We start from the raw sequence: 22,988 nt of genomic DNA, 5'->3' as shown, positions 1-22,988 counted from the left end.
GATCGAGCCGCCCCGATAGCCGATGGGTCTGCTGTGGCGTGTTATTTTGTTTTCCTTTCTTTTTCTTTTTTTTGTTTTATTCTGTCAGCCCATAAGTTGTGGCAACCATGCCTGAATGAACGTTCAAAGAAGGATACTTGCTTTTATGCTTTGATGGAGCAAGAATATTATAGCCAGCAGATCGGATTGTGTGCGGCAAGCGCAACGCAATGGCTTGAGAATAATCGATGGAGCGGCATCAGCCAAATGTGGTTTTAAGTCATCTTTGTCCTGAAGGATTTTAGCTTCGTAATTTTTTTTTTGTTAAATTTTTTTTTTTTTAATGTTTTTGTTGTTGTTTAATTTTTGCTGCAATTCTTCCTCTATATACCTTTTGATGGTTGTTGTCTGGAATTTTGAATCTTTGTTTCGTTCGTTTTGAATTTTTTTTTTTTTTAATCTTCGTGGTCTTGGTAGGTTTTTATCATTTTTAACAGACATTCTTCGGTGTTGTTCGTACTATCTCATAAATTGTACCTGGTAACTTGCAAACTTTGTGGGAGTGCAGTGTAAGAAGAGAAGACTAATGAAACCAGTTTTTGGAGGTAAATGCATTTTTGCATTCATTTTGAAAATATTCGTTTTTTTTTTTAGAGTGTTAAGTTGTATTTTTTTTTTTTTTTTTGAAACCAGAGGATTCTTATTCCTCGTTGGTTTTGAAGAAAAATTTGTCCTTAGAGAATTTTAAAGAGGCTTTGAAGAAGAAGAAAGGTGTCTGTGTGGATTGAAGACACCTGGTACGGTTGGATGGATCGAAGAAATATGCAACGACTAACAAGAACGACGATGCGGTGATCATAGAGGGGGGGAGGAGGAGAGAAAGACAATATAGGAATTGAAATGTTTGCATACATGCATGATGGGCAGGGCCATAGTAGTTGCATTGTGCATTGCTTGTAATACACGTTCTATGCAAATTAAACTTAGTGGAATGTCAACGGTGTGCCTATGGGAAATTATTTTTGTTCAAGCAGACATTTGAAGTAGGCGATAAAGTACAGTGTTGGTAGTCTAGGATTTGATGTTATAGCTTATTAGTGCCAATTTACTTTTCTTTAGATTTCGAACTCGAACTCAGTCCATTTTATCTGTCAAAAACTTGTCTAATTTTTATCATGTCAAATAATACCGATGTCGTTATGTAATTATGATTCTATCGAAGTTTCTAGGTTCAAGTCTTCTTGCGAGAAATTGGCAATTCCCCAAAGAATATCATTCTCATAAATTGCATTCAAAACTGAACCTAGATTCTTCGTCAGTTCGTCATGCCACAAACTTTTTTTTTATCGAATTTGAAACTTCAAAGTAGAACTTACTTGGTACTGTTAAACATTTCTTATTGGAAAAATAAAAAAAAATATTTCGGGTTTGTAACATGAACTCTCAGACTATAAGCCAAAAATAGCTTTTTCTTGATTTTAACCATGATGCATACATAAAATAAATTCTTTCAATAGTTAGTATTCAAGTAGTTAACAACATTACGAGTACCTAACCTATACAAGATAGCGAGCCAGAGTGGTAATGAAAATTGAATTGTTAGATTCTTATCAAAGAAGTTAAGAAAACATAAGCTATTCGATGTAAGTTTTTAATATGAAGACTTCGTATTTGAATTAATATGTATGTAAGTTACGAAACTTACAACCATAGAATATTCAAGTAGAAATCCAGGGCTAGGTAGCCATTTTAATAAAGATCTACACGATAAAGATTCTACACGATATTTTCCTGGCCTAATTATTTGACAGCTGCTCCATTAGATGTTTATTCCAAACTAAGTTTTAATTAAAATTTGTTTGTAACTTCACTTGGAGTAATTTTCAGCTCATGCTTAAATTAAAAAAAAAAACATTAAATTTACTATTGAGAAGAAACATTTCTTCATCAAAAAATCTGAAGTGCAAGAAGCTTAGTTTCAAGATCAAATGACCCGTACCGAAACATCACAAAACCAGTTTTTTTGGAAGTTCAAAATTCGATAGGTATATCAAAAATTTTGCATTTTAGAGCATAGATAGAATAGATTCGTATTCAGACGGTCAAAGTCTATTAGAAAAGTATGGTTTGGTTTCCATTTCAAAATTTGGCTACTAAATACTAGATACTACTGTCATTCATGGAAAAATCGTTTTATTTCAATTTTTTCAAGCACTTAACAGACATAGAAGAAAATTGACTCATGATATCGCACAGGTTGCTTCAGTTAACCTGTCGATTTAGGAAAAACTTCTGAACCCACGATGCTGGCTCTGCAGTCTACTAAAAATTAATATGTTTCTGAAGAAAAACATTAAAAATAATTTAAAAAAAAAACATAAAAATGTAGTTTTGTTAAAATCTAACAAGTTTTGTAAAAGATAAAAATAAAAAATAAAAAAAAAATCGGTATTTTGCATTTCTCAATATGAGTATGAAACAATTTATTTGAATAGAAAATTGTAGATCTTTTTACTACCTACAATTTTTGTATTTGAATTTTTTCGATAGGAGGTCTTCTTTAGATAGCAATCGTAAAAAAACAATGATTCACTCTACTTTTTCGTCCGCCCACCCACTTTCCCCAAATTTTTTTGTGGGCAACTTATTTTTCCCTCTCATATATGTACCATTTCTCTCAAATTTTCCCATCACCCATATTTTTTTTTTTTTTTTTTTTTTCAAAATTATTTGCACTGGTCCATTAGGTAACGCCCCTATATCACGAAAAACTTGGTATTACTCAATATCTTTTTAGAAGTAAGTTGATTGTCAATAGGTATCACTTGCAGCTTATTATAAAAGTGTTGCAAATTTAGCCTGCAGTTAAAGTTAAAGTTGACATTGCACCAATGTATTCAGAGAGTAGATATTGGCAAAAAGTAACTTTCCATTTTAATTTTAAAACCCTTACTGTGATCGATAAATCCAAATAATATAGGGGAAGTGGGGGCAAGACCGCCTATGGGGGCAAGACGGTTTTCGTACTATGTTGTATGAAAAAAAGTAAAATTGGCAACACTTGCAATATAAAATAGGTGCCCGTTGGTACGATCGATCACGTCTGTAAGTTTTAGCAATTTCGGTTAAGACCCCGAAGAGTTACCGTAAATTTTGTGATTTTTCATCAAATTGTTATCGTTCATGTGAAAAGCCAGTAGTTGTATTTTTGACACTGAAATAATTAAAATTTTTAACTTTTTCTTTTTGTATACCTAATAAAAAGTGAATATTAAAAAGTATTTTCTGCGAAAGAAGGAGTCATAAATATATAAAAAATAAATTAAAAAAAAAGGGTGTGTGTTTAATGTACACCCGACTGAAGTTATACTTCTCACTCAGTATATTAAATGAATTTCAGTTGATATTTTTAATTTTTATTATTTTTGTTTTATATTATTATGTATTAAAATAATCAAACAGCGTATTTTTTATGGTGGTATGGCTTATGGTGATCTAAGGAAATTTTTTGATGCTATCTCCGTACCTTAACCCAAGACAATCTGACTTCCCTGAATATAGTTATGCATGAAAATATCTTTATAATTGGAAATTAAGAATCTTCATACTAATTTCCAGGGCTAAATTTTTGAGAAAAAAAAAATTAATTTTATCTACGATTGATGGCCTTTATATCAACTTGCCACATGCTACTCGCCATATGCTACTTGCCACATACAACTTGCCCCATGCAACTTGCCACATGCTACTTGCCACATACAACTTGGCACATTTTGTATACTGAATACCACATGCCTCGTGCTACTTTCCACATGCCACATGCACTTGCACCATGTTTCATGCCACATAGTACTTGCCACATGCAACTTGCGACATGAAACATGCAACCTGCCACGTGTTGTGTGTTTTTTTTTTTACCCTACTGCGGCGTACTGCATTTTTAAATACTAAAATACTTCCAACTCTAAAGGTGGAACGGCAGCCCTGCTGCCCAATTGTCTCGAAGATGGCGATCGCGTCATAATCCCTTTGACATTCTTGTCAAAAAACAAATTTTCATACCCACCGTCCCATAAGAAGGATAACTTCAAAAAAATAATAATACAGAACATCAAATATGATATGACTGGGGCAAGACCGCCCATGGGCGAAATTGGAAGCTCTGGTAGCTTAAACAAAGTGAAAAAAAGAAATTCAATTCAGGGGCAAGACGGTTTTTTGTTAGATGTTTTTTCAAAACGTATTATCTTTTGTTCAGTATTTTTTTATTTTTTTCATAATAACGCGAGTTTCTGCAAAAAACATTAAATTTAATGAATAAAAACTTTATTCTATTTAAAAGATGTTTTTTTATTGTTTTTTAAGACAGTCAAACGCTAAGTGGGCCGTCTTGCCCCCACTTTCCCTATATTTCTTTATCAATATTAAAGATATCAGTAAAATTCGATCATATGACGTATGACTTTTACTTTTAATAAAAGTAAAAGACATAAATAAACCTTAATATCCGCTTCGAATGCATGGTAACTTGAAGATTTATTCTCAGAAATCTTATACAAATCTAGGTTATTCAACTTTTTAAAAGTCGCATTTTCCAAGAATATCAATTCTTTAAACAAAATTACAATGTATCGTGAAGTACAAAGTAAACACCTATGCGTCCCCTTGGATTCTTTTGAAGTTTTTGTGTATATATATTTTTTTTTTCACTATGCAAGGGTCAAGTTATGGTTTTATGAAAGAAATGATAATTTATGATAGCTTGGGTCATACTTTGGTTGATTCATTTATTTAATCATTCCATAAGAATTTGTTCAAAATTGGTTATAATTTACTTTGCAGGTTAAAATGGTTGATCACAATTCTATAAGATTGACTTTTATTTGATAAAAATTGTAGTAGTTTCAAGGAAAAAGCAAGGGTTTTTTTTAAATCGGTAGGAATACTATTTAATCTGTTTAAACCCTCAAAATAATCGCCTCTAAACGCTTTTTATTGATTGAACTACATCTTCATTCCACACATGCTCTTTTACCCGAATAGATTAGATATGTAAAATGCATTATTTCATAGATTTTCATTTTTCAATTATTTTGTAATCATTGATGAAATTTTTGTATTCTTCCGCCTCCTGAATGAACTATTACATACGACCTAGAAGTAATGTATTTCAATTCATTTATCACAAAGTTCAGGACAGCTGCACTTCTTACTCATCATCATTGACTCAGTAAAGATACGCGATTCTATGCAAATATAAATCAACAACTCATCGTCGATGGTAAATACAGATGTTTGTATAATTCTTTCGACTGCGGATTAACTTTACATCCAACAACAAGTTTTGTATAGCTATGTCATTCTTGGCACGAGTATAAGTTAAGTACCTACATCACCCGCACTACAAAACGAGTATATGACAGAAATAAGTTGTTTTTTTTTTTTTGTTTTCAAATATAAACAATTATATTGTTATGAAATTGAATAACGCAAGTCAATTAAAGTTAATCACTTGTCAGATCTGATAGATCAATCAATTTATTAGTATTATTAAGATGGAACTTCTTAAACGATGTAAACATTTTTTGTTATAGGCGTTATTTGAACTTTCTTGTACCTTATGTGTCTTGAAAGAAAGCTATTTAAGGCATCAATTGAATTTTTAATCTTTGACCTCTCCTTTTAATTGTAGTGTTGAGGTTTTGAGCAAATATGTACAAGTGGGGGATAAGTTAACCAGGAATTAATAGAAGTTGTTGACAGTTGTAATGTAAATAGTGTACCACATTTTTTGAAATTATGTACTGGTACGTGATTCGCAATTGAGGCTTCTGAAACTAGTATATACAAAATAATTTTATCAGCAGTCAGAAATCAAGAATACCGTTCAATGGCAGGTACCTTTAATAATGATCCCAAAAAAAAAATCGCCAAAAATTGCGACCTCAAAATTTTGTAACCAAACTGGTATAATTCGTTTGTCCACCTTTTTTTCATGTTTTTCCACTCAAAATTTTCGTTTGTCCACCCTCCAAAAAAATTACAACAAATTCTTTTTTTTGTATAGGAAGTCTGAAAAATTGCAGGTATAAAACCTGCAACCGTTTGTCCACCTGAAGTTCTATTGACACACCAAATTTGATCGTTCTTCAACCCTCCGTTTAGAAGATATTCAAAAAGTAAATTTTGCACTGAAAAAATGAAATTGCCCTAAAATCCCATAAAATTACTTTTTTTTCAAACGGCCATCGTTTGTCCACCTCGAGAAATGGATACAAACCAAAAATCATCGTTTGCTTACCCTAAGTTTTAAAGATATTCAAATTTTTTTTTATTAAATTCCCAAAAAAATAATACGTATACACCACAGTGTACCTACTGAAAATTACAAAGTCCCTAAAACCCCTGAAAATAACTTTTTTTCAAAATTTCAAACGGCAATCGTTTGTCCACATCGAGAAATGGATGCAAGCCAAAAATCATCGTTTGTACACCGTACGTTTAGGATATACAATTTTCTTACTGAAAAATTCAAAGTCCCATTAAATCCACAAAAATTACTTTTTTTCAAAAAGTTCTTTACGTATACCAAAAATCGTTTTCAGTCTAAAATTTGTTTTTTTGAATATTTCCTAAACGGCGAGTTGAAGAACGATAAAATTTGGTATATCAATAGAACTCGAGATGGACAAATGATTACAGTTGGTTTTATACGTCCATCTCAAAATTTGAGCATTTTAAACGATTCTAAAAAAAATATACGTATAAAAACAAATTAGCTCAAAAATTTTTTTGAAGGGTGGACAAACGAAAATTTTTTCATGGACAAATGAAATAGAAAAGTTTGGTTCAAAAATTTTGAGGTCACAGTTTTGGCTTCACGGAGCTTATTTTTTTCATCAAGATCGTTAGAACCGTTTTTAAGAAAAATAACCTTTTTTCCATTTTAGTCAGATGGCAAGTAGCGTTAATTTTATTCCAAAAAAGAGCAGTTTACCCTCTAAATAATTACCAAAAACTCTTAACTTCAGCTCGAGATGGAGACTGAAAAACAGAATGACCGATAGAATTGCGAAACCCATTTTTTTCGTATTCTTTATCATCGTAATGTGATGTCCAATTGTTAACTCGAGTTAGACGTTTTTGTACGAATACAAAACTTGCCCTATAGTTCTTACTTTTAGACCAGTGCCGATGCCTTCAAAAACATTAAAAAGTACAAAAAAATCATAGTTGGATGAAACCCATTGGAAAAGGAGGTGAGTATGATAAAAATTAAAGGAAAAATAAATTACGGGCGAACCAAGTTCGGGAAGTGGGTGGGTTGAGTTTTGAATGGTAAAAAATGGTATATCTCGATTTCCGGCAAAACTACAAATCCTACAGAAAAAAATTGTATGGCAAAGTTGTAGGTAATAAAAAGATCTACAACTTTTGTATCAACAATTTTTTCACATAACCTCAAAATTTATGTGAAAAATTCAAAAAACCGAGTTTTTGGTTTTTTATTTTTATCTTTTTCAAAAAGAAAAATTTTTCTACGAAATTTGGTGAAAACTTACCTTATTATGTCCCAAATACACTGTAATTTATTTGATTTATAATATTAATTTGTTTACCTTATTTTGACTTAAAACCAAAAAAACACCCTAATTTTCAATCGAAAATTCACGTGTCAAAATATCAGCTTTTTTCAAAAAGTCGGTGGGCATTTCGTTCGTTAAAATGTCTATTTTCTGTTGGTGTAAAAAAAAATTTACATTAGTATACTATAGAACATGTTCTCGTAAAATTCAAAAAATGAAAAAAGCTTCAATTCGAAAAAAATTTTTTATCATTGTTTACAATTTTGGCCTATTTATTCAAATTTACAGTTTAATTACTCAAAAAAAGTAAGATTTATCAATGTTACATGAAATCTTACGTTTTTTGAGTAATTAAACTGTAAATTTGAATAAATAGGCCAAAATTGTAAACAATGATAAAAAATTTTTTTCGAATTGAAGCTTTTTTCATTTTTTGAATTTTACGAGAACATGTTCTATAGTATACTAATGTAAATTTTTTTTTACACCAACAGAAAATAGACATTTTAACGAACGAAATGCCCACCGACTTTTTGAAAAAAGCTGATATTTTGACACGTGAATTTTCGATTGAAAATTAGGGTGTTTTTTTGGTTTTAAGTCAAAATAAGGTAAACAAATTAATATTATAAATCAAATAAATTACAGTGTATTTGGGACATAATAAGGTAAGTTTTTACCAAATTTCGTAGAAAAATTTTTCTTTTTGAAAAAGATAAAAATAAAAAACCAAAAACTCGGTTTTTTGAATTTTTCACATAAATTTTGAGGTTATGTGAAAAAATTGTTGATACAAAAGTTGTAGATCTTTTTATTACCTACAACTTTGCCATACAATTTTTTTCTGTAGGATTTGTAGTATTGCCGCAAATCGAGATATACCATTTTTTACCATTAAAAACTCAACCCATCCACTTCCCGAACTCGGCTCGCCCGTAATTTATTTTTCCTTTAATTTTCATCATATTCACCTCCTTTTCCAATGGGTTTCATTCTACTATGATTTTTTTTGGTTTCAAAAATTATCGACCCTGGTCTATTTTTCCGCCTTATTTTGAAAACTCTTCCAAGTTAAATTCAAATTTCGACATAATTCGCAATCGAAAATAGGAGATTTTTCAAGGTGAGGCTCTTCAAACATTGGGTATTTTTAAAACTAGATGAAAGGTGCGGACAGTGAGACAGTGCAAACAGTGAGACAATCCATTTTTCTCTTTTCTGAAAATAAGCACAGTAACACTAGTTTGGGTCAAAACGTTTATTTCCCCGTCTGCGTCTTTTAATTTTGTCCCGACTTAATTAAAGCTGTCCATTTCCCTACACCGTAAAATATCACACAAAATCAGGTGAAAGTAGTTTTTGGAGTGTTATCAAAAGAGTGTATAACACAAAAAAATCTAGTTAGTGCAGAGAACTTTTTTTACATATGTATTATATTTATATGTTCTTTCATAAAAAAATATCATGTAATTAGAATTCCTTCTCGTTTTTTATAATTTTATATTTTTCCGAAAAATGACAAAAAGTAAACAGTGAGACATTATGTAAAAGCAAACAGTGAGACATAAGATTTTTAAAAAGCAAACAGTGAGACATATAGTTTTTAAAAAAATCTATTATTTTAGAATGTTCAATATGATTTCGAAGTGTTTTTTCTTTCGTTTTTTTTTTTGGGCTTTTTGTTATTTTTATTTGAAAAAATGGGTTAAAGTAACATAAATTAATTATATACTTGTCAATTACCTAATTATTTGACGTTTTCGTAAATTTTTTGTTTCACCTAAGAATGTCTCACTGATCGCACTCTCATTCATTCTTTAACTACAAGTTTTTTTGCAACATTAAGATAAAATGTATCTTAAACTGTCTTCAAAGTTTTGTTAAGCTATCTTGAAAATATTCTAAGATATACCAATTTAAAAAAAGGGTGTCTCACTGTCCGCACCTCTCTCCTATGTCATTTTTATTATGCAACAATGTTTTAGCTTTGTTTTAAAAGTTTGTTGAAACGATTTTAAAATTTAGATTCTCTAATTTTTCTAATGTAGGTAAACTAGAATATAATAATTTCTACTTGAGGATATTAAAAAAAGAAGACTGATATTATGAAATCTGCCCGTAGGATCATAAATTTTCTGACGCATACAAAGTTATTTGAATTGCTTAAATTTTATTTCGGTAAATTGAACATAATGTATAGCCTTTTATGACTGGTCTATTAGCATTAGGAGATATCTAAACTCATAAATCTGTCCTAACTAGAAATATAAGTCAGCAATTCATTCCGTTTTTGCCAATGACAGCAAAAGATATAAACAACTTAAACCTACTATAAACTACCTCCAAAATCCTGCTACATTGTAAAATCATGTAGTAGCTTCCATCGGCAGCTTTATATTTGACATAAGGCTTGTTTAATATGTTTATGTTTTAGAAAGTTGGCTTCGAATCAAAACCCAAAACCCGAATGTCATTTATCATTTTACCTCTCTTAAACTGTCAACTATAATGTGCACGATCGCCACCACCAGCCACCACCACCGCCTAAATCTCCGTCATCATTATTCAATCTTAAAGTGATCATAAATTTTCCTTTGACTAAGTGTCAGCGCATTCGCTGATGTTGAATAAAATCCAAATTGAAAAAAAAAAACATCAAATCACTATTATCAGAGCGCTCTTTTTCAGCGCGCTTGATATACAAATGAAGAAATATAAATAAACAATCTCCATGCGTGTAGCAGCAAGCTCCTTTAGAGCTTACTTCGAATGAGTGACAAAGTAGCGGCGATATTGACCTTTCTGAGACTATTATAGAGATGTCATAAAACCTTAAGCCCGATAAGATGATGAAGAAGATGAACCTCTCTTGAGCTTGTAACAATTAATGAAGAATTGTATAGATAAGCTAAAGACGAATGTGAGTCAATAAACCCGTTGGATTATTTATTTGTCGAGGTCTATAAAGGTAACATCTTCAAAAAGCGGAAGTTCGATTTGATCAAAGCATCACGAGGCTTGATGATGCTTGAATCTTGGATTGAATCTTTTCTGTGAAGTACCATTATGAGTAATTTGTTATATTTTTAGATGCATTTTTTTACTTTTTTTTTGTAATTATCGACAAAACGATAGGCTTAATAGGTCGTCAAGTACGTGGTCTACATTCAAGAAATATATTACACACAGATAGAATTCTAGTAGTAGTTATAAGAAAAAAAGAGCTTAAAATATGGTTCATATAGATTGTATGAATAATACAATATTCACAGACATTCATGATGTTTCTTTAGGAAACTACTATTGAATGTTGAAGTGATAAGATAATTTTGCTATTATACGCAGTTTAATGTACGAGAATTCTTGAACTACAAATTGATGAACGAGATTCTGAAGAAGCAGTTTTTAGGTTCTTCAGAAGAAGCAGTTGTATTAGTTGATAGCGTTGTTGATTGAATATGATTCAATTTTGCAGAGAAATAATTAACAAACTGACAAGGTAGAAGTTGAAAAGAAAATGAAGATTTTGAAGTTAAATCGTACTACAAAACAACTTGAGTATGACTTTTGATTCCTTTAATTTAGGTTTTGGAAAGTAAATGTGAAAAAGGGCTGCGAGCGTGAAAAATTCTGCTCTTTTGGTGGACTTTTTTTTCTAACAGTTACGCTTCCCGAAAAGACTAATGTTACAAGAGTGATTTAAAAGTTAAATGAATGATTGAAATTGACTCAAATTGTTATAGACTAAGCCCCAATTTATTCACACTTCATTAAATTTAAATGTACCAAAAAATAATTACATTAATGAAGAAAGACTGCTATTTAACAATGTGTTTTCTATTCAGAAGAACGAAATTATAAAGAACACAACTGATTTAAGCCTTATCGTAGTCGTAAATCTTTCTCCTAAATTTAATTGTGCAATCGTGAACTTATTGCCTTGAAATTTATTTGCAGTGAACAAAAAATCTTATGAAGTGACAACTAAATTCTCCTGGAAAATTGGTTGCCGTGCCGATATTAATAAATTCCGAGAAATATCTACTGTCCCATGTTTGAAATAATTTTAGTATTTTCTTAGCCTTTTGAGACTAAACCAAAACAACACTTTTTTTTTGGATTTAAACTGGAGCAGGTTTTCCGAAGTATATCATATAATGTATCTATGATTTTTCTGTTAAACTTGTGAATGAGTTTTTTGTTTATCATGAGCAAGAAAAAATGAACAGCCTTTATAAAAATTAATGTCTGAAAACCGAAAAAAGAAATCAACATTATTTTAAACGCAGTTACAAAGAATATCAATTTTTCGAAGGTATATGCCAAACTAATTGCTTTCTAAAATCATCGCTAAATTTTTTCTTAGAATATACCTAACAGCTACCCCTTAAATTTTCCTCTTATTATTGCGGGACAACCTGAAAGTTCGCACGCTACGATGTAGTATCGGCCCAGCAAAAAGTTTGAACGGCAGAAAAAGAAAACTTCACTATAGCCTACAAACTAAAATATTTTCTAAGGATCCGACTATACACGGACTAAATAGTTAAAATACTTTACTTCATTTTCTTGTTGTATTTCTTCAATTTTTTATTTCATTTAGTCTAAGAGAGCAGTTTTAAAGCTTTCTGCGTCCTGTGCTGCGTCTGTAACTTTTATAACTGGAGATACAATATTTGAATGACTTTATAATCAATTTTATCTCATCAAAATAAAAGAAATTTCGTTCAAATTCATAATTTCGAAATTGAATAATTCTGAATTTCGGCTATTCCATTTGCATTTTTAGTATATTTTCATGCTTATTATCCAGTTTATCTCGTTGAAGAAGCAATATTTTTCTTGAAATTTGTTGGGGGGTTAAGGGGCTCATGATAAAGTTGAGGTTCTGGAAGTTTCAAGAAAAACTAATTCAAAATATGTAGCTAAATTGTTAACAGACAAAGACGGTAACGGAGAAGATTTGTACGCGTCTTCTCCGTTACCGCTTTATCTGAGAATACAATTTTTATTAAATTTTTGTGAAACTTCTATGTAGAACATCAACTTTATCATGAGCCCTTAAGACCTACCAAGTTTAAAGAAAAAAGATTGCTTCTTCAACGAGTTAAACTGGAAACAAGGTCAATATGTCTTCTCCGTTACTTTGGAATGGCCGATTTGAAAAAAAAAAAATTTTATTTTTGGAAAAAAATGGATTAAAGAGCCATTCAAAAACGGTTATCGCCAGTGATAAAGTTACAGAACAGAGGTACTGATCTCGAATTGAAAAATCTAGCAGAGTTCAAGAAATTAGAGATTCTTCAGTTCTTGTCAAATCAGAATAACTTAAGTACTTTTGAGTCAATTCCACAGCTAATTTATACTTATTCATTAATTTTATGAAAAATGAAGCTTTTCCGAAAAATCATGCCTTATCAATTTGAGTTATGGTGTTACTTTTCAAATTGGAAAATTTCCAGTTTACAATAATTAGTACAAAATTACTTAAAGAAGTTGTTAAGAGTTCTTAAGCACTTCTGGAATCCTTTTTCAATAAGGATTAAAATTCATATTAAGTAGGGTGTGGGGTGTTTGAAACTAAGAAGAGAAATAGCTATAATACACAATAATGAATGAATTTAGAAGTGTCATACCTAATTTGAGGACCTTGCATCAAAAGGGGTACAAGTCCATAATTTTTTATGAAGGCAGATCCAAACTTTAAGATTTTTAATTTACTTTTCGTTTCTTGCGTAAAAACTGCTACTACATCAATCGCATGATCTTTTAAACATTTCTGTCTTATCTATCTCAAAATCCCCAAATACTTCTATGAGCACAATAATGACGTAAGCCAATTTTCAGTTTTGAGCTACGAAAGATCTAAGAAACAGGGTTTTTTAAAACAACACTTTTTTGTGTGTCATCTAGTTTTGAGTGTAGCTAGCTGCATACATTTATTTTTTGTATTAAAATAGGAGGTCTCTTAATAATCCATTTTTATGAAAAACTCATTTTTGAAAAAAAAAGTGGGTTATGATGCCACTATTGTTCTCATAGCCTCATTTATTCTAATTCATTCGATTACACTGGTCGGCAACGAAAATGGAGCTTGAACCAAACCATACTTTTCTACAGGACTTTTGTGTGCTGATTCCGAATCTGAAGTCAAAATTTCACTGGCACGTCAAGTTTTCGAAATATTTAAATATTAACAAGTCAAAAACGCGTTTTTGTGGTACTTTTCGCGTTGAATTTCATCACCGTTATTTTTTTTTTCGCAAAACTACATATGCAATATTCAAAAGCAATATTTTATCGTCTTAAATACGTTTATTTTTATTTTCAAAATTATGTTTTTCTAAAAGATATTTGGTATAGAAAGGTATGATATCTCAAAATCTGGGTGGTTAAGGTAACTTATGGTTTTTGAAGCAGATTTGAAGTAAATCTCAGTTTTCGACTCCTGATTCGGTTGAAAAAACAGCAAAATATTACGGAAAAATAATATTTATAGATAAAATGTCAAAAAACATTTCAATTAAAAATAGTTTTTTGGACTTTATAGCATGCGCGTAGGAAGGGGGGGTCCTGGGTGGGCCAGGCCCACCCTAGAAAATCAATGGCCCACCCTAGAAAAACCGACAGTTCTACGGAACCTTTAGTCTGGTATTAGCTCCCACTAACATTTTTTTTTAATATCGCTTGCTGAGAATTATAAGGCTGTATGTATGTTTAATAATTTAATTAATTTTTAAATTAAAATTAATTTTTAAATTAAATTTAATTTTTTACAAAATTAAGATTTTTGGACGTCAAAAATATCTTTTAAACGGTTATATAAACGAAAATGGTGTCCAAGGCCTTTTTTGTAGAGCGTTCAATTTCATACAAGAATATGTAAAGAAACCTGCTAAAAAGCCGATTTATAAAATCATGATTTTTTTTAGTAGAAGGATAATCGGCCCTAGCGAGGTAATCCGTCGGAGCGGAAATTGTCCGATTTCGTACAAAATATGCTTCGAGGTGTGTTTCCGACAGGTAAAAACTGTCCGATTCGGATGAAATCGGACAAAATCCGCTCCGACGGATTACCTCGCTATGACCGAATATAAAAAATGGAAAATTGCGAAGCGAAGGACCTTTCCATTAATACAAAGATTTTATATTTGGTGAGTATATTCTAGAGATGTCTGGCAATCTATCGGAGTATAAAATCAAAAAAAAATTTGATTTTTTTGAACCAGCCTTGTGTTTATGTATATTTTTCTTAGTCAGCGATATGTATAAATACCCCGTTTATATGAGCAGTCTAAAAGGTCGGATTCAATAATTAGCTTTTTCAATTTAGGCCGTGTGTGAATTGCGTTAAATAATTAACAGCATGTAAAATTTTTGACACTATTGAGGTTAATAAAAAAATTTTCAGCTGTTAAAAATTTATTGGGTTAAATTTGAGTTAAATTTTTTTTGCAGATGCTTTTGTTTTGTTTTTTTTTTTTTATTCAAAAGGAGTATCATGGCAGAAAAAAGGCAGACAAAATTCTAAACAATAATCCTTACAGCTGAAATTTTTTTTATTAACCTCAATAGTGTCAAAAATTTTACACGGTGTTAACTATCTAACGCAATTCACACACGGCCTTAGACCGTGTGTGAATCGGGTTAAATACTAAGCCGATAATATATTTTTGACACTTTTGAGGTGAAAGGATAATTTCATTAATTTTTTCGATTTGCAGAAAAAAAATATTTATGTACGTTAAAAATGTATCCAAATTCACACAGCTAAATTAAGCCAAAGATAATTTTTTATTCACCAGGCATTCAAATGTCAAAAATGTATCCTCTGCTAAATATTTAACATACGGCCTTAGAGTCACCCGCATACAACAACTTTTATTTACAAATTTTTATTTTTATATGTACCTACACTTCTGGCTTAAGTTTCAAGAGCACCTTAAACAAAAAAATAAAGCAAATTAAATTGAAAACTTGGTAAGGTCAGTTTTTAAAGCCAATCGCTGTCATAAATTGCGACTGAATTCAACTTTTGTGTAGCTCAAAATAAAAGTGATGTAACTCCATCCAATTGCATTTCGATATATCAAGCTTTTAAAAAACGGAATACCATATTACACTACACAATATAAAAAGAAAAACCAGTAACTTTTTATATTGAAAGATATTAACAAAATACGATACCATTGAGCAAAAAACACACATTTAAAAAAAAAAAAATTAGTTACACCACTATTATTTTGAAAAACACATTTACCGATCGAATATATTATTAAAAATAAACTTTTGGCAAATTTTAAGTTATTAAAAACAGCAGAGAGTGGCGAATTATTTGCCAATTAAAGGCGCAAAGTAAATAAAATGCTAGACTGTGTCACGTAGTTCCTGTAAACTAACACTTATGTTAGTTTACAGATTTAAATTTCAAAGAAATTTTGTTGATGTTGGGGAAGAGCCGACATTTTTGAGAAAAACTAAAAATGCAGTTTTACGCCTGCAAAGTTTAATCAAAATCGTTAGAGCCGTTTTCAAGTTATTTGGTATAACTTGAAGAATTTGTATGGGGGTACACTTTCTAATAGAAAAAGAACAAAAAAAAACAACTTTCAGAATTCTATAAAAATCATCTGTACCAAATTTGAAGAAAATCAGTCCACTGGTTTATGGCTGTGGAAATGTGTACAGATGGACGTACAGACGCACGGACAGAATTCCTAGATCCACTTTTTCTTAATTCTCCACCATCGTAATGTTGGTTTTGATTAACACCTCAAATTTTTTTTTAGACACGAAACCAATACTTGCCTTATATAGACCTAGTAAAAAAAAATTGCACACTCATGGTTATGGCTTCAGGTCCATGATAACATCTGGCCCACCCTAGATGAATTCTTTAGCTACGCCCATGCTTTATAGCTGAAATTATGATGAGCAGAGCTCAAAAACTAGACGTGATGGAAAAAATCTGCAAACTGTTTTGAATTCAGCACACTCAAGTTTATTAAAATCAACTTACAGAGTTCTTGCTCCCTACTTTTTTTGTTTTTTTTGCCGACCAGTGTTATTAGAAACTACTTTTCTTCTGCAATCAATTCAATGGAAAATTTAGTAGAAGGTAGGTACTATAAATAAGAATAAGTAAATATGAAGGATTTTAATATCATCATTATTTCGAGTTTTGCTACAAACAGTCTTCGCAAAATCAAGATTTCACACTAAGATTTAATATCTTAAATTCTACAAGTTCCTTTTATACATTGTAGTACTTCGCTTAGGTTAACGAGTTCTATAAAACATGTTTCAGACCATAACCCAACCAATTTCTGAGCATGCAAATAGAAAGAAGAAAAGTTAAGAAGAAGGTAATTATTTAAAGCAACAAAATGAACAAAATTCGGATATTGGACGCAAACTTTTTTTTCTGAATGTTTTATTTGTACTGCAACTAAGACCGTCGGTCGGTCGCCTGCGTTAAAAATTAGGTTAACATTTTTAACTAAGTTAAATTTTTACACCTACAAACGTGGTGAATAAAAAAGGTTAATATTTATTTTATTGCTGAGCATATTAAAATTGTAACCAAGTTGAAATTCAAAAATTCAAATTTTAACACAATTGACACACGGCCTAAGTAGATAGATAATTAAAAATGTGTAGTTAAGATCGACTGATAAAAACTTTTATTTTACTTCTTAAATCTTTCAAGAAGTGAATTTGGTTTTAAGATGTCAGAAAATTAATATTCTTAACCAAATAAATAAAAATAAGAAGATGAAAGTTAAACAAGTATTATTTCCAAAAACAGAAGCAACATTCTTTCTTACCTTAATTATTTTCTATATATTTTTTTCTAATCCTCCAAAATATTTCTGCTGCATCAACAAAATATTTTAAGCTGAAGATCAACCCAAAAAAACAACACAAATTGTATATATTTAAAATATTCACCAAATTATTTTTATAAAACACCACACAAACACAATTTAAATTTTACCACAAATATTTATATATATTTTTTTCTAATTAAGAAAAAAATGTGTTAATATCTGAAAGGTTTGCGTATGACACCTTTTAATTTGTATTTTTAATTAATCAAAGACCATAAAATATTCAAAACACTTTTATTGAAATTCAAAACATATACAACAAAAATAAAATTAAATTTATAATTTTAATAATAATAAACAGAGAGACGACACGCGAGTTGAGATGTTCCAAAAGTGGTTAAGTTGTGTTACTCGTAAATATTTGAATATTCAACACGTATAAATTCCAATCGAAACACTAATATACACGAAGAAATTCATAAAAAATTTATTATAATCGTTATGAGAATTCAGTAAAAACAAAAGGAGTATCTATTACTAACTACCTCCAAAAGATACTTTATCCTTTCTATATGCCAACACCTGTTTGAATGTTTTAATATTGGGTCAGATAAACTATCTCAATCTTCTGTTTTTTGATAAATTTTCAAAATAAAAAAAAAAAATTACTTTGAGTTAAAATCTTTGAAAGAAAAAAAAAAAAAAAAAAAAATCACACCAATCTCTCAAATCTAAAGAATTTAATTAAAATCTTTCAAATCTTCGCAAGTATATCTCTAGACTTTCTTTTCAAAACCTTTTAAGATAGTTTATCATGAATCGGTATAATAGGCGGGATCGAATTCACCTTTAATCAACCGTTAACGTTGACCGCTTATGTGAGACTAAATTTCTAGTTGCGTTTAGTCTAGAGTTTTAAGCTTGAGCTTTTCTTCTTCGTTTATTTTGTTTTGTAGCCGTAGCCGGTCCTTAAAGATACTCAAATGAGAATACCGTGGGGCAACACCATCGGAGACCGCAACAATGACGACACGATGGACGAAAGATAGATAGCCGGTTGTTTGATTTTTTTTTTTTTTTTGGTTAGCGATGAATTTTCGGGTTTTGAATTTATACGTCATCAATGCATTTCAACTTTTTTGTTTTCTATCTTTTACTGAATTCGATAAAGAGAAATCAAAAGATGATAAAATGTAAAATTCAAAAATTCAAAAACGAAACAAAATAGAAGTTGAGAATTTCAAATTGCGATAAATGGTAACGTACACAATATTTAAATGTATTTGCTTCTTCTTCGCACAACAATCTCGCATGAGAGACGGACGAACTCTGACTAAAAGATGCAACTTCCATCGATAGTATCTTGAAGTTGAGCCATCGTTTTGTTGCTGGAATAAGTAAACGTATTTATATACATCGACCTGACAACGACATGGACATCAGCAACCAAACAAAACCAATAATACTGAGAGCTGAGACTGACCGTCCGTGGACGTCCATGGATGTGCATGTGAGCAAACAACTACTCTGATGAAATGTATCTACACTTTTACTACTTTGATTTTGGTGGTGCAGGCACGGTTGCCAATCAAATAATATAAGAACGAAAATTAAAAAAAAAAAACTTTAGAAAGATTGTCAAATAGCCAAGTATAAACGAGACGAGATAGGAGAGATTTTGCATAGAAAAAATCTTTAGGAATTCAAAATTGGATGGACTGTTTAATGATTTGAAGCCATTTAACCATTACAAAACCTACAAGAATTTTGAAATATCTTTTGGACACTTAGTATAGTTTTTCATTGAATTTGATTCATATTTCATAGTTATTGAACTGAAAACTATGATATAGTGCCATTTACTGGTCATGGTCACGCCCGTAACACTTTAAAAAATATGATTTTATACCTATAACAGAATTTGAGGTAACTACACAATTTGTAATTGTAAGAAGCATGTTGCTATATAAGGAAAAAGAATACAATATAGGGGTATTCACGATCCGGTGTAACAAAAAGGTGTAAAAATGCAAAATTTTGTTTTCTACTACTACAACTACAATAGACAAATTTTGCACCATTGTATTTTATTTTTGCAATAGGGTTGGGGTATAGCAAAAGTGTAAAAGTGTAAAAAAATTTTAGTCTGTATATTTGGTTGTTTTATTTTAAGAAAATGTTACACTTTTGCACTTTTACAACGATACAAGACCATTTGCATCGAATCGTGAATACCCCTAATGCGTTGTTTACATTCTTCAACTTGCATTCCACACTTTGAATAATCGGTGAAAAATTCAGAAAATAATGAAAGAATAAACTTGTCACACTCGTAACAACACAAGCATCCATAACGAATTTAAAAAAACGAAAACTGATTTGTTTTTTTTTTTCAACAAGTAGGGTAAGTACATTAAATTAGTAAATTAGCATGTCATTACCGTGATAGAGAATATAAGAAGAAAGTATTTTCATACCTAAGATATTATATTTATATTTTGAAATGGGTTTTGTAGTACAGGTAAAATACGCATGAAAAATTGTTACACTCATGATACTTGGCAAAAAGTTTTCTTTTTGGATAAGAACCAAGGATAAAAAAGTGTATACAAAAAAGTTGGGTGGAAGGGTGTTTTTTCGCGGACAGAAGGCTTTTTGGGACCTAAATTTTTTTTTTATAAAAATTCTTTATTCTTGCTTTCTATTACAAATTCAATGTTTTTACCAAATTTCATTAGGGTGACCCATCATTTTTGTTTTCACTCAAAAAAACACCCTTTTAACCATGATATTTTTGTATAGATACTTTAGATTTTTGTTTCTAATCTTAAAAGTAACATAACTGCTGAATTTTAATAGGGTACAACTATTATTGTTCTAGTATTACCGATTTATTCAAATATACCCATATTTGCACTAAAACTAAAGACAAACACCCTTTCCCATGAAAAAAAATCTTATAAATAAACATATTTAAAGAATTTCATAAGGGTACCTTTTAAACCATTGATTTTATGGGACTTATAGCGGATTTTCCCTATTTCCCAAAAAAAAAATACCCTTTCGCCTAAAATATTTGTATAGACTGTTTGCGTTCTTGGTTTCTCTTATAAATGAAACATTTTTACCAATTTTCATTGGTGTAACAATTTTTTCTCAGTTTTTGTGGACTAGTTCCGAATTTCCTCATTTCTTAAAAAAAAAAACACTCTTCCACTCGAGATAATTTTGTACACTTTATAGATTCTTAATTCTTATACTAACCAATACCTTTTCACCAAGTTGTAAAAATTAGTAAAATTTAAGTCAGCTGTTATGATACCTTTCTCACACATAGCTCAACCCATCAAAAATACACCCTTTCACCAAAAATATTTTTAAGAAATTTTGAATCCTTTGGTCCTGCTTTATCTAAAACTTTCATCCATAATTTCATCAGTGTAGCATGTTTTTCACATGTTTTTCACCCCCTCCCTCTTGACCGCGAAAAAACACCCTTCCAACCAATTTTTTTTTATAGACTTTTTATCCTTGGTTCTTATCCAATAACCAAACTTTTTGCGAAATTGGACGTTGAAGTAATCCGGTAGGTGCAAGGTGCACATTATAAAATATTTATGTATTTTGGCGTATCCCAAGCATGCAATGAATTTTAAATACCTACCTAAAAAGATTCCAAAATCGTATACTTACCAAGGTGTCCGGTAAGGAATGGATAAGTCTGAAATGGCTGATAGCTACACTTATTTTAGAAAGGTCTAAAAAGTTCTATTCTTGCACTGAAAAAGAAATAATTTCACATACCATTTTATATTTGTTGTTACTTTTGGAAAATATTTGGATAGATTTTACTAAACATGAAGCTTTTCTAGGTGCTTATATAGCAAACCAAAAAAATCAATGATTTTTACATTATTTGAAAAAATATTTGTAGTTATATGTTGTGGTTTTTAAGGTGAAATGAAACAAATCAACTTAAGCTTCTTAACTTAACAGGAATGTTGTGTGGACTACATTCAATCAAGTAATATTTCTAAGTCAAGTTGAGGTGCGAAATACCCACACCAGTGGATTTACTTTTTCTAAATTATAAATTAATAGGTCACTGTGGTGTATGCGTACTTTTTTTGTGGTGAATAAAAAGTAATACTTCTATAATTTTTAAACTAAGCATAGGATAGTGAAAATAAAAATTGGGCTATCCTGGGCCAATCTTTGGCAAACAAACCACGGTTGTAAACTAACGATTTTTTCACAGGAAAAAAAATCACAATTTTTTCGGTTTCTGATATGAAAAAAAGTTTTTCTTGTATCTTTTGAAAATAAAAATTAAAAAAAAGAAAAAAAAATTGGGCTATCCTAGACTAACGTTGTGCAAACGAACGATAGTGCAAAATCAACAATTTTTACACTGAATAAAAATATTTTTTGTGATTTTTGAGGTGAAAAAAATAATTCCGTTATAATTTTAGAACTAAGGATGGACTAACGAAAAAAAATCTTGGGCTATCTTTGACTAAGCTTCGGCAATCAAACCAGGCAGGTTTGAAAAAAAAAATTAGCATTAGGGGTACCAACTTCACATAGCCAATATTTAGCCGAGGCTAAATTGTTGACACTATTGACGTGAATAAAAAATCTTCAGCTCTGGAGCCCCTGTTAATTTTTTATCTTCAAGCCTAGTACGCAGCTGAAGCGAAACGAAAAATGTTTAAGTCTCCAAAGTCGACAACGAAAATGCTAACGAAAAAATATCATCGAGTATTCTGTCAAAGAGAAAATAAAAAAATTCAAAATTTAATTTAAAGTGAAAAAACCGTCAACACCGCTCTTGGAGTCAAGGAAAAAGCAGAGGACAGTAAAAAGTAAGAAAAAAATTAGTGAAAACTCTACAATTTTTCACTAGAGCTGCATACTGAAAAACAAAAAGAAATTTTTCGTTCAAGATTTCGTTATCACATTTTTGTATGGAAAACTTCGTTTCGCTTCAGCTGCGTACCAGGCTTCAGAGGAAAAATTTTTGACAGATGGTTTTGTGTTTTTTTTTTCAATTAATAATAATCAAGAACTGAAAATAAAGAATGAAAATTTGGAAAGTAATAGGTAGCCCTACTAACAATTTTGCTTCTATAATACTTTACAGAAGCATCAATTGCATCTGTTAAGCTTTATAGAACCAAAATTGTTTGTCGGGAGGTACAACATTTTGAGTGTGTATAAGGGGAAAATTAATATTTTTCACTTAATTAATGATGAAAAAAAGTTGTTAGTGAGTGTAAACGCCAAAATAAAATTCATAGGACATTGGTGGAAGTTTGTAGATTATTGTAAATACATTATGTATATATTTAAATGTTTTAAACACCATTAATTCTTTTGTCTTACAACTAAAAAATATATTTAGCCACTTCAAAAATGTATCCCAATTCACACAGCCAAATTAAGCCCAAGATATGTACATTTTTTTTATTCAACAAACATACAAATTTCAAAAATGTATCCTCCACTAAATATTTTTTAACCCAATTCACACACTGTCTAAACACCATGATTATTTTCCAATACCAGTCAAACAACTATATTCCATTTGTTT

The 22,988-nt window shown here is 30.4% G+C and overlaps 1 protein-coding gene across 3 annotated transcripts in view; it reads right to left on the bottom strand.

Moving 5' to 3' along the window:
- Nucleotides 1-18,727, bottom strand: part of LOC129921456 (SPARC-related modular calcium-binding protein 2) — an 82,477-nt gene extending 63,750 nt beyond the window's left edge. Inside the window, exon 1 of one of the 3 annotated variants that reach the window (XM_056003288.1) lies at nucleotides 18,243-18,727. The gene's annotated coding sequence lies outside the window, so the exon portion shown is untranslated. The remainder of the gene's footprint in view (nucleotides 1-18,242) is intronic. The other 2 variants (XM_056003290.1, XM_056003289.1) reach the window with 2 other exon arrangements.
- Between the last annotated feature and the right edge of the window lie 4,261 nt (nucleotides 18,728-22,988).

The sequence above is a fragment of the Episyrphus balteatus genome, chromosome 1 (assembly GCF_945859705.1).
Source record: "Episyrphus balteatus chromosome 1, idEpiBalt1.1, whole genome shotgun sequence".
NCBI lineage: Eukaryota > Metazoa > Arthropoda > Insecta > Diptera > Syrphidae > Episyrphus > Episyrphus balteatus.
The sequence above is the reverse complement of the archived record's forward strand: the minus strand, read 5'-3'. Positions and strand labels throughout refer to the sequence as shown.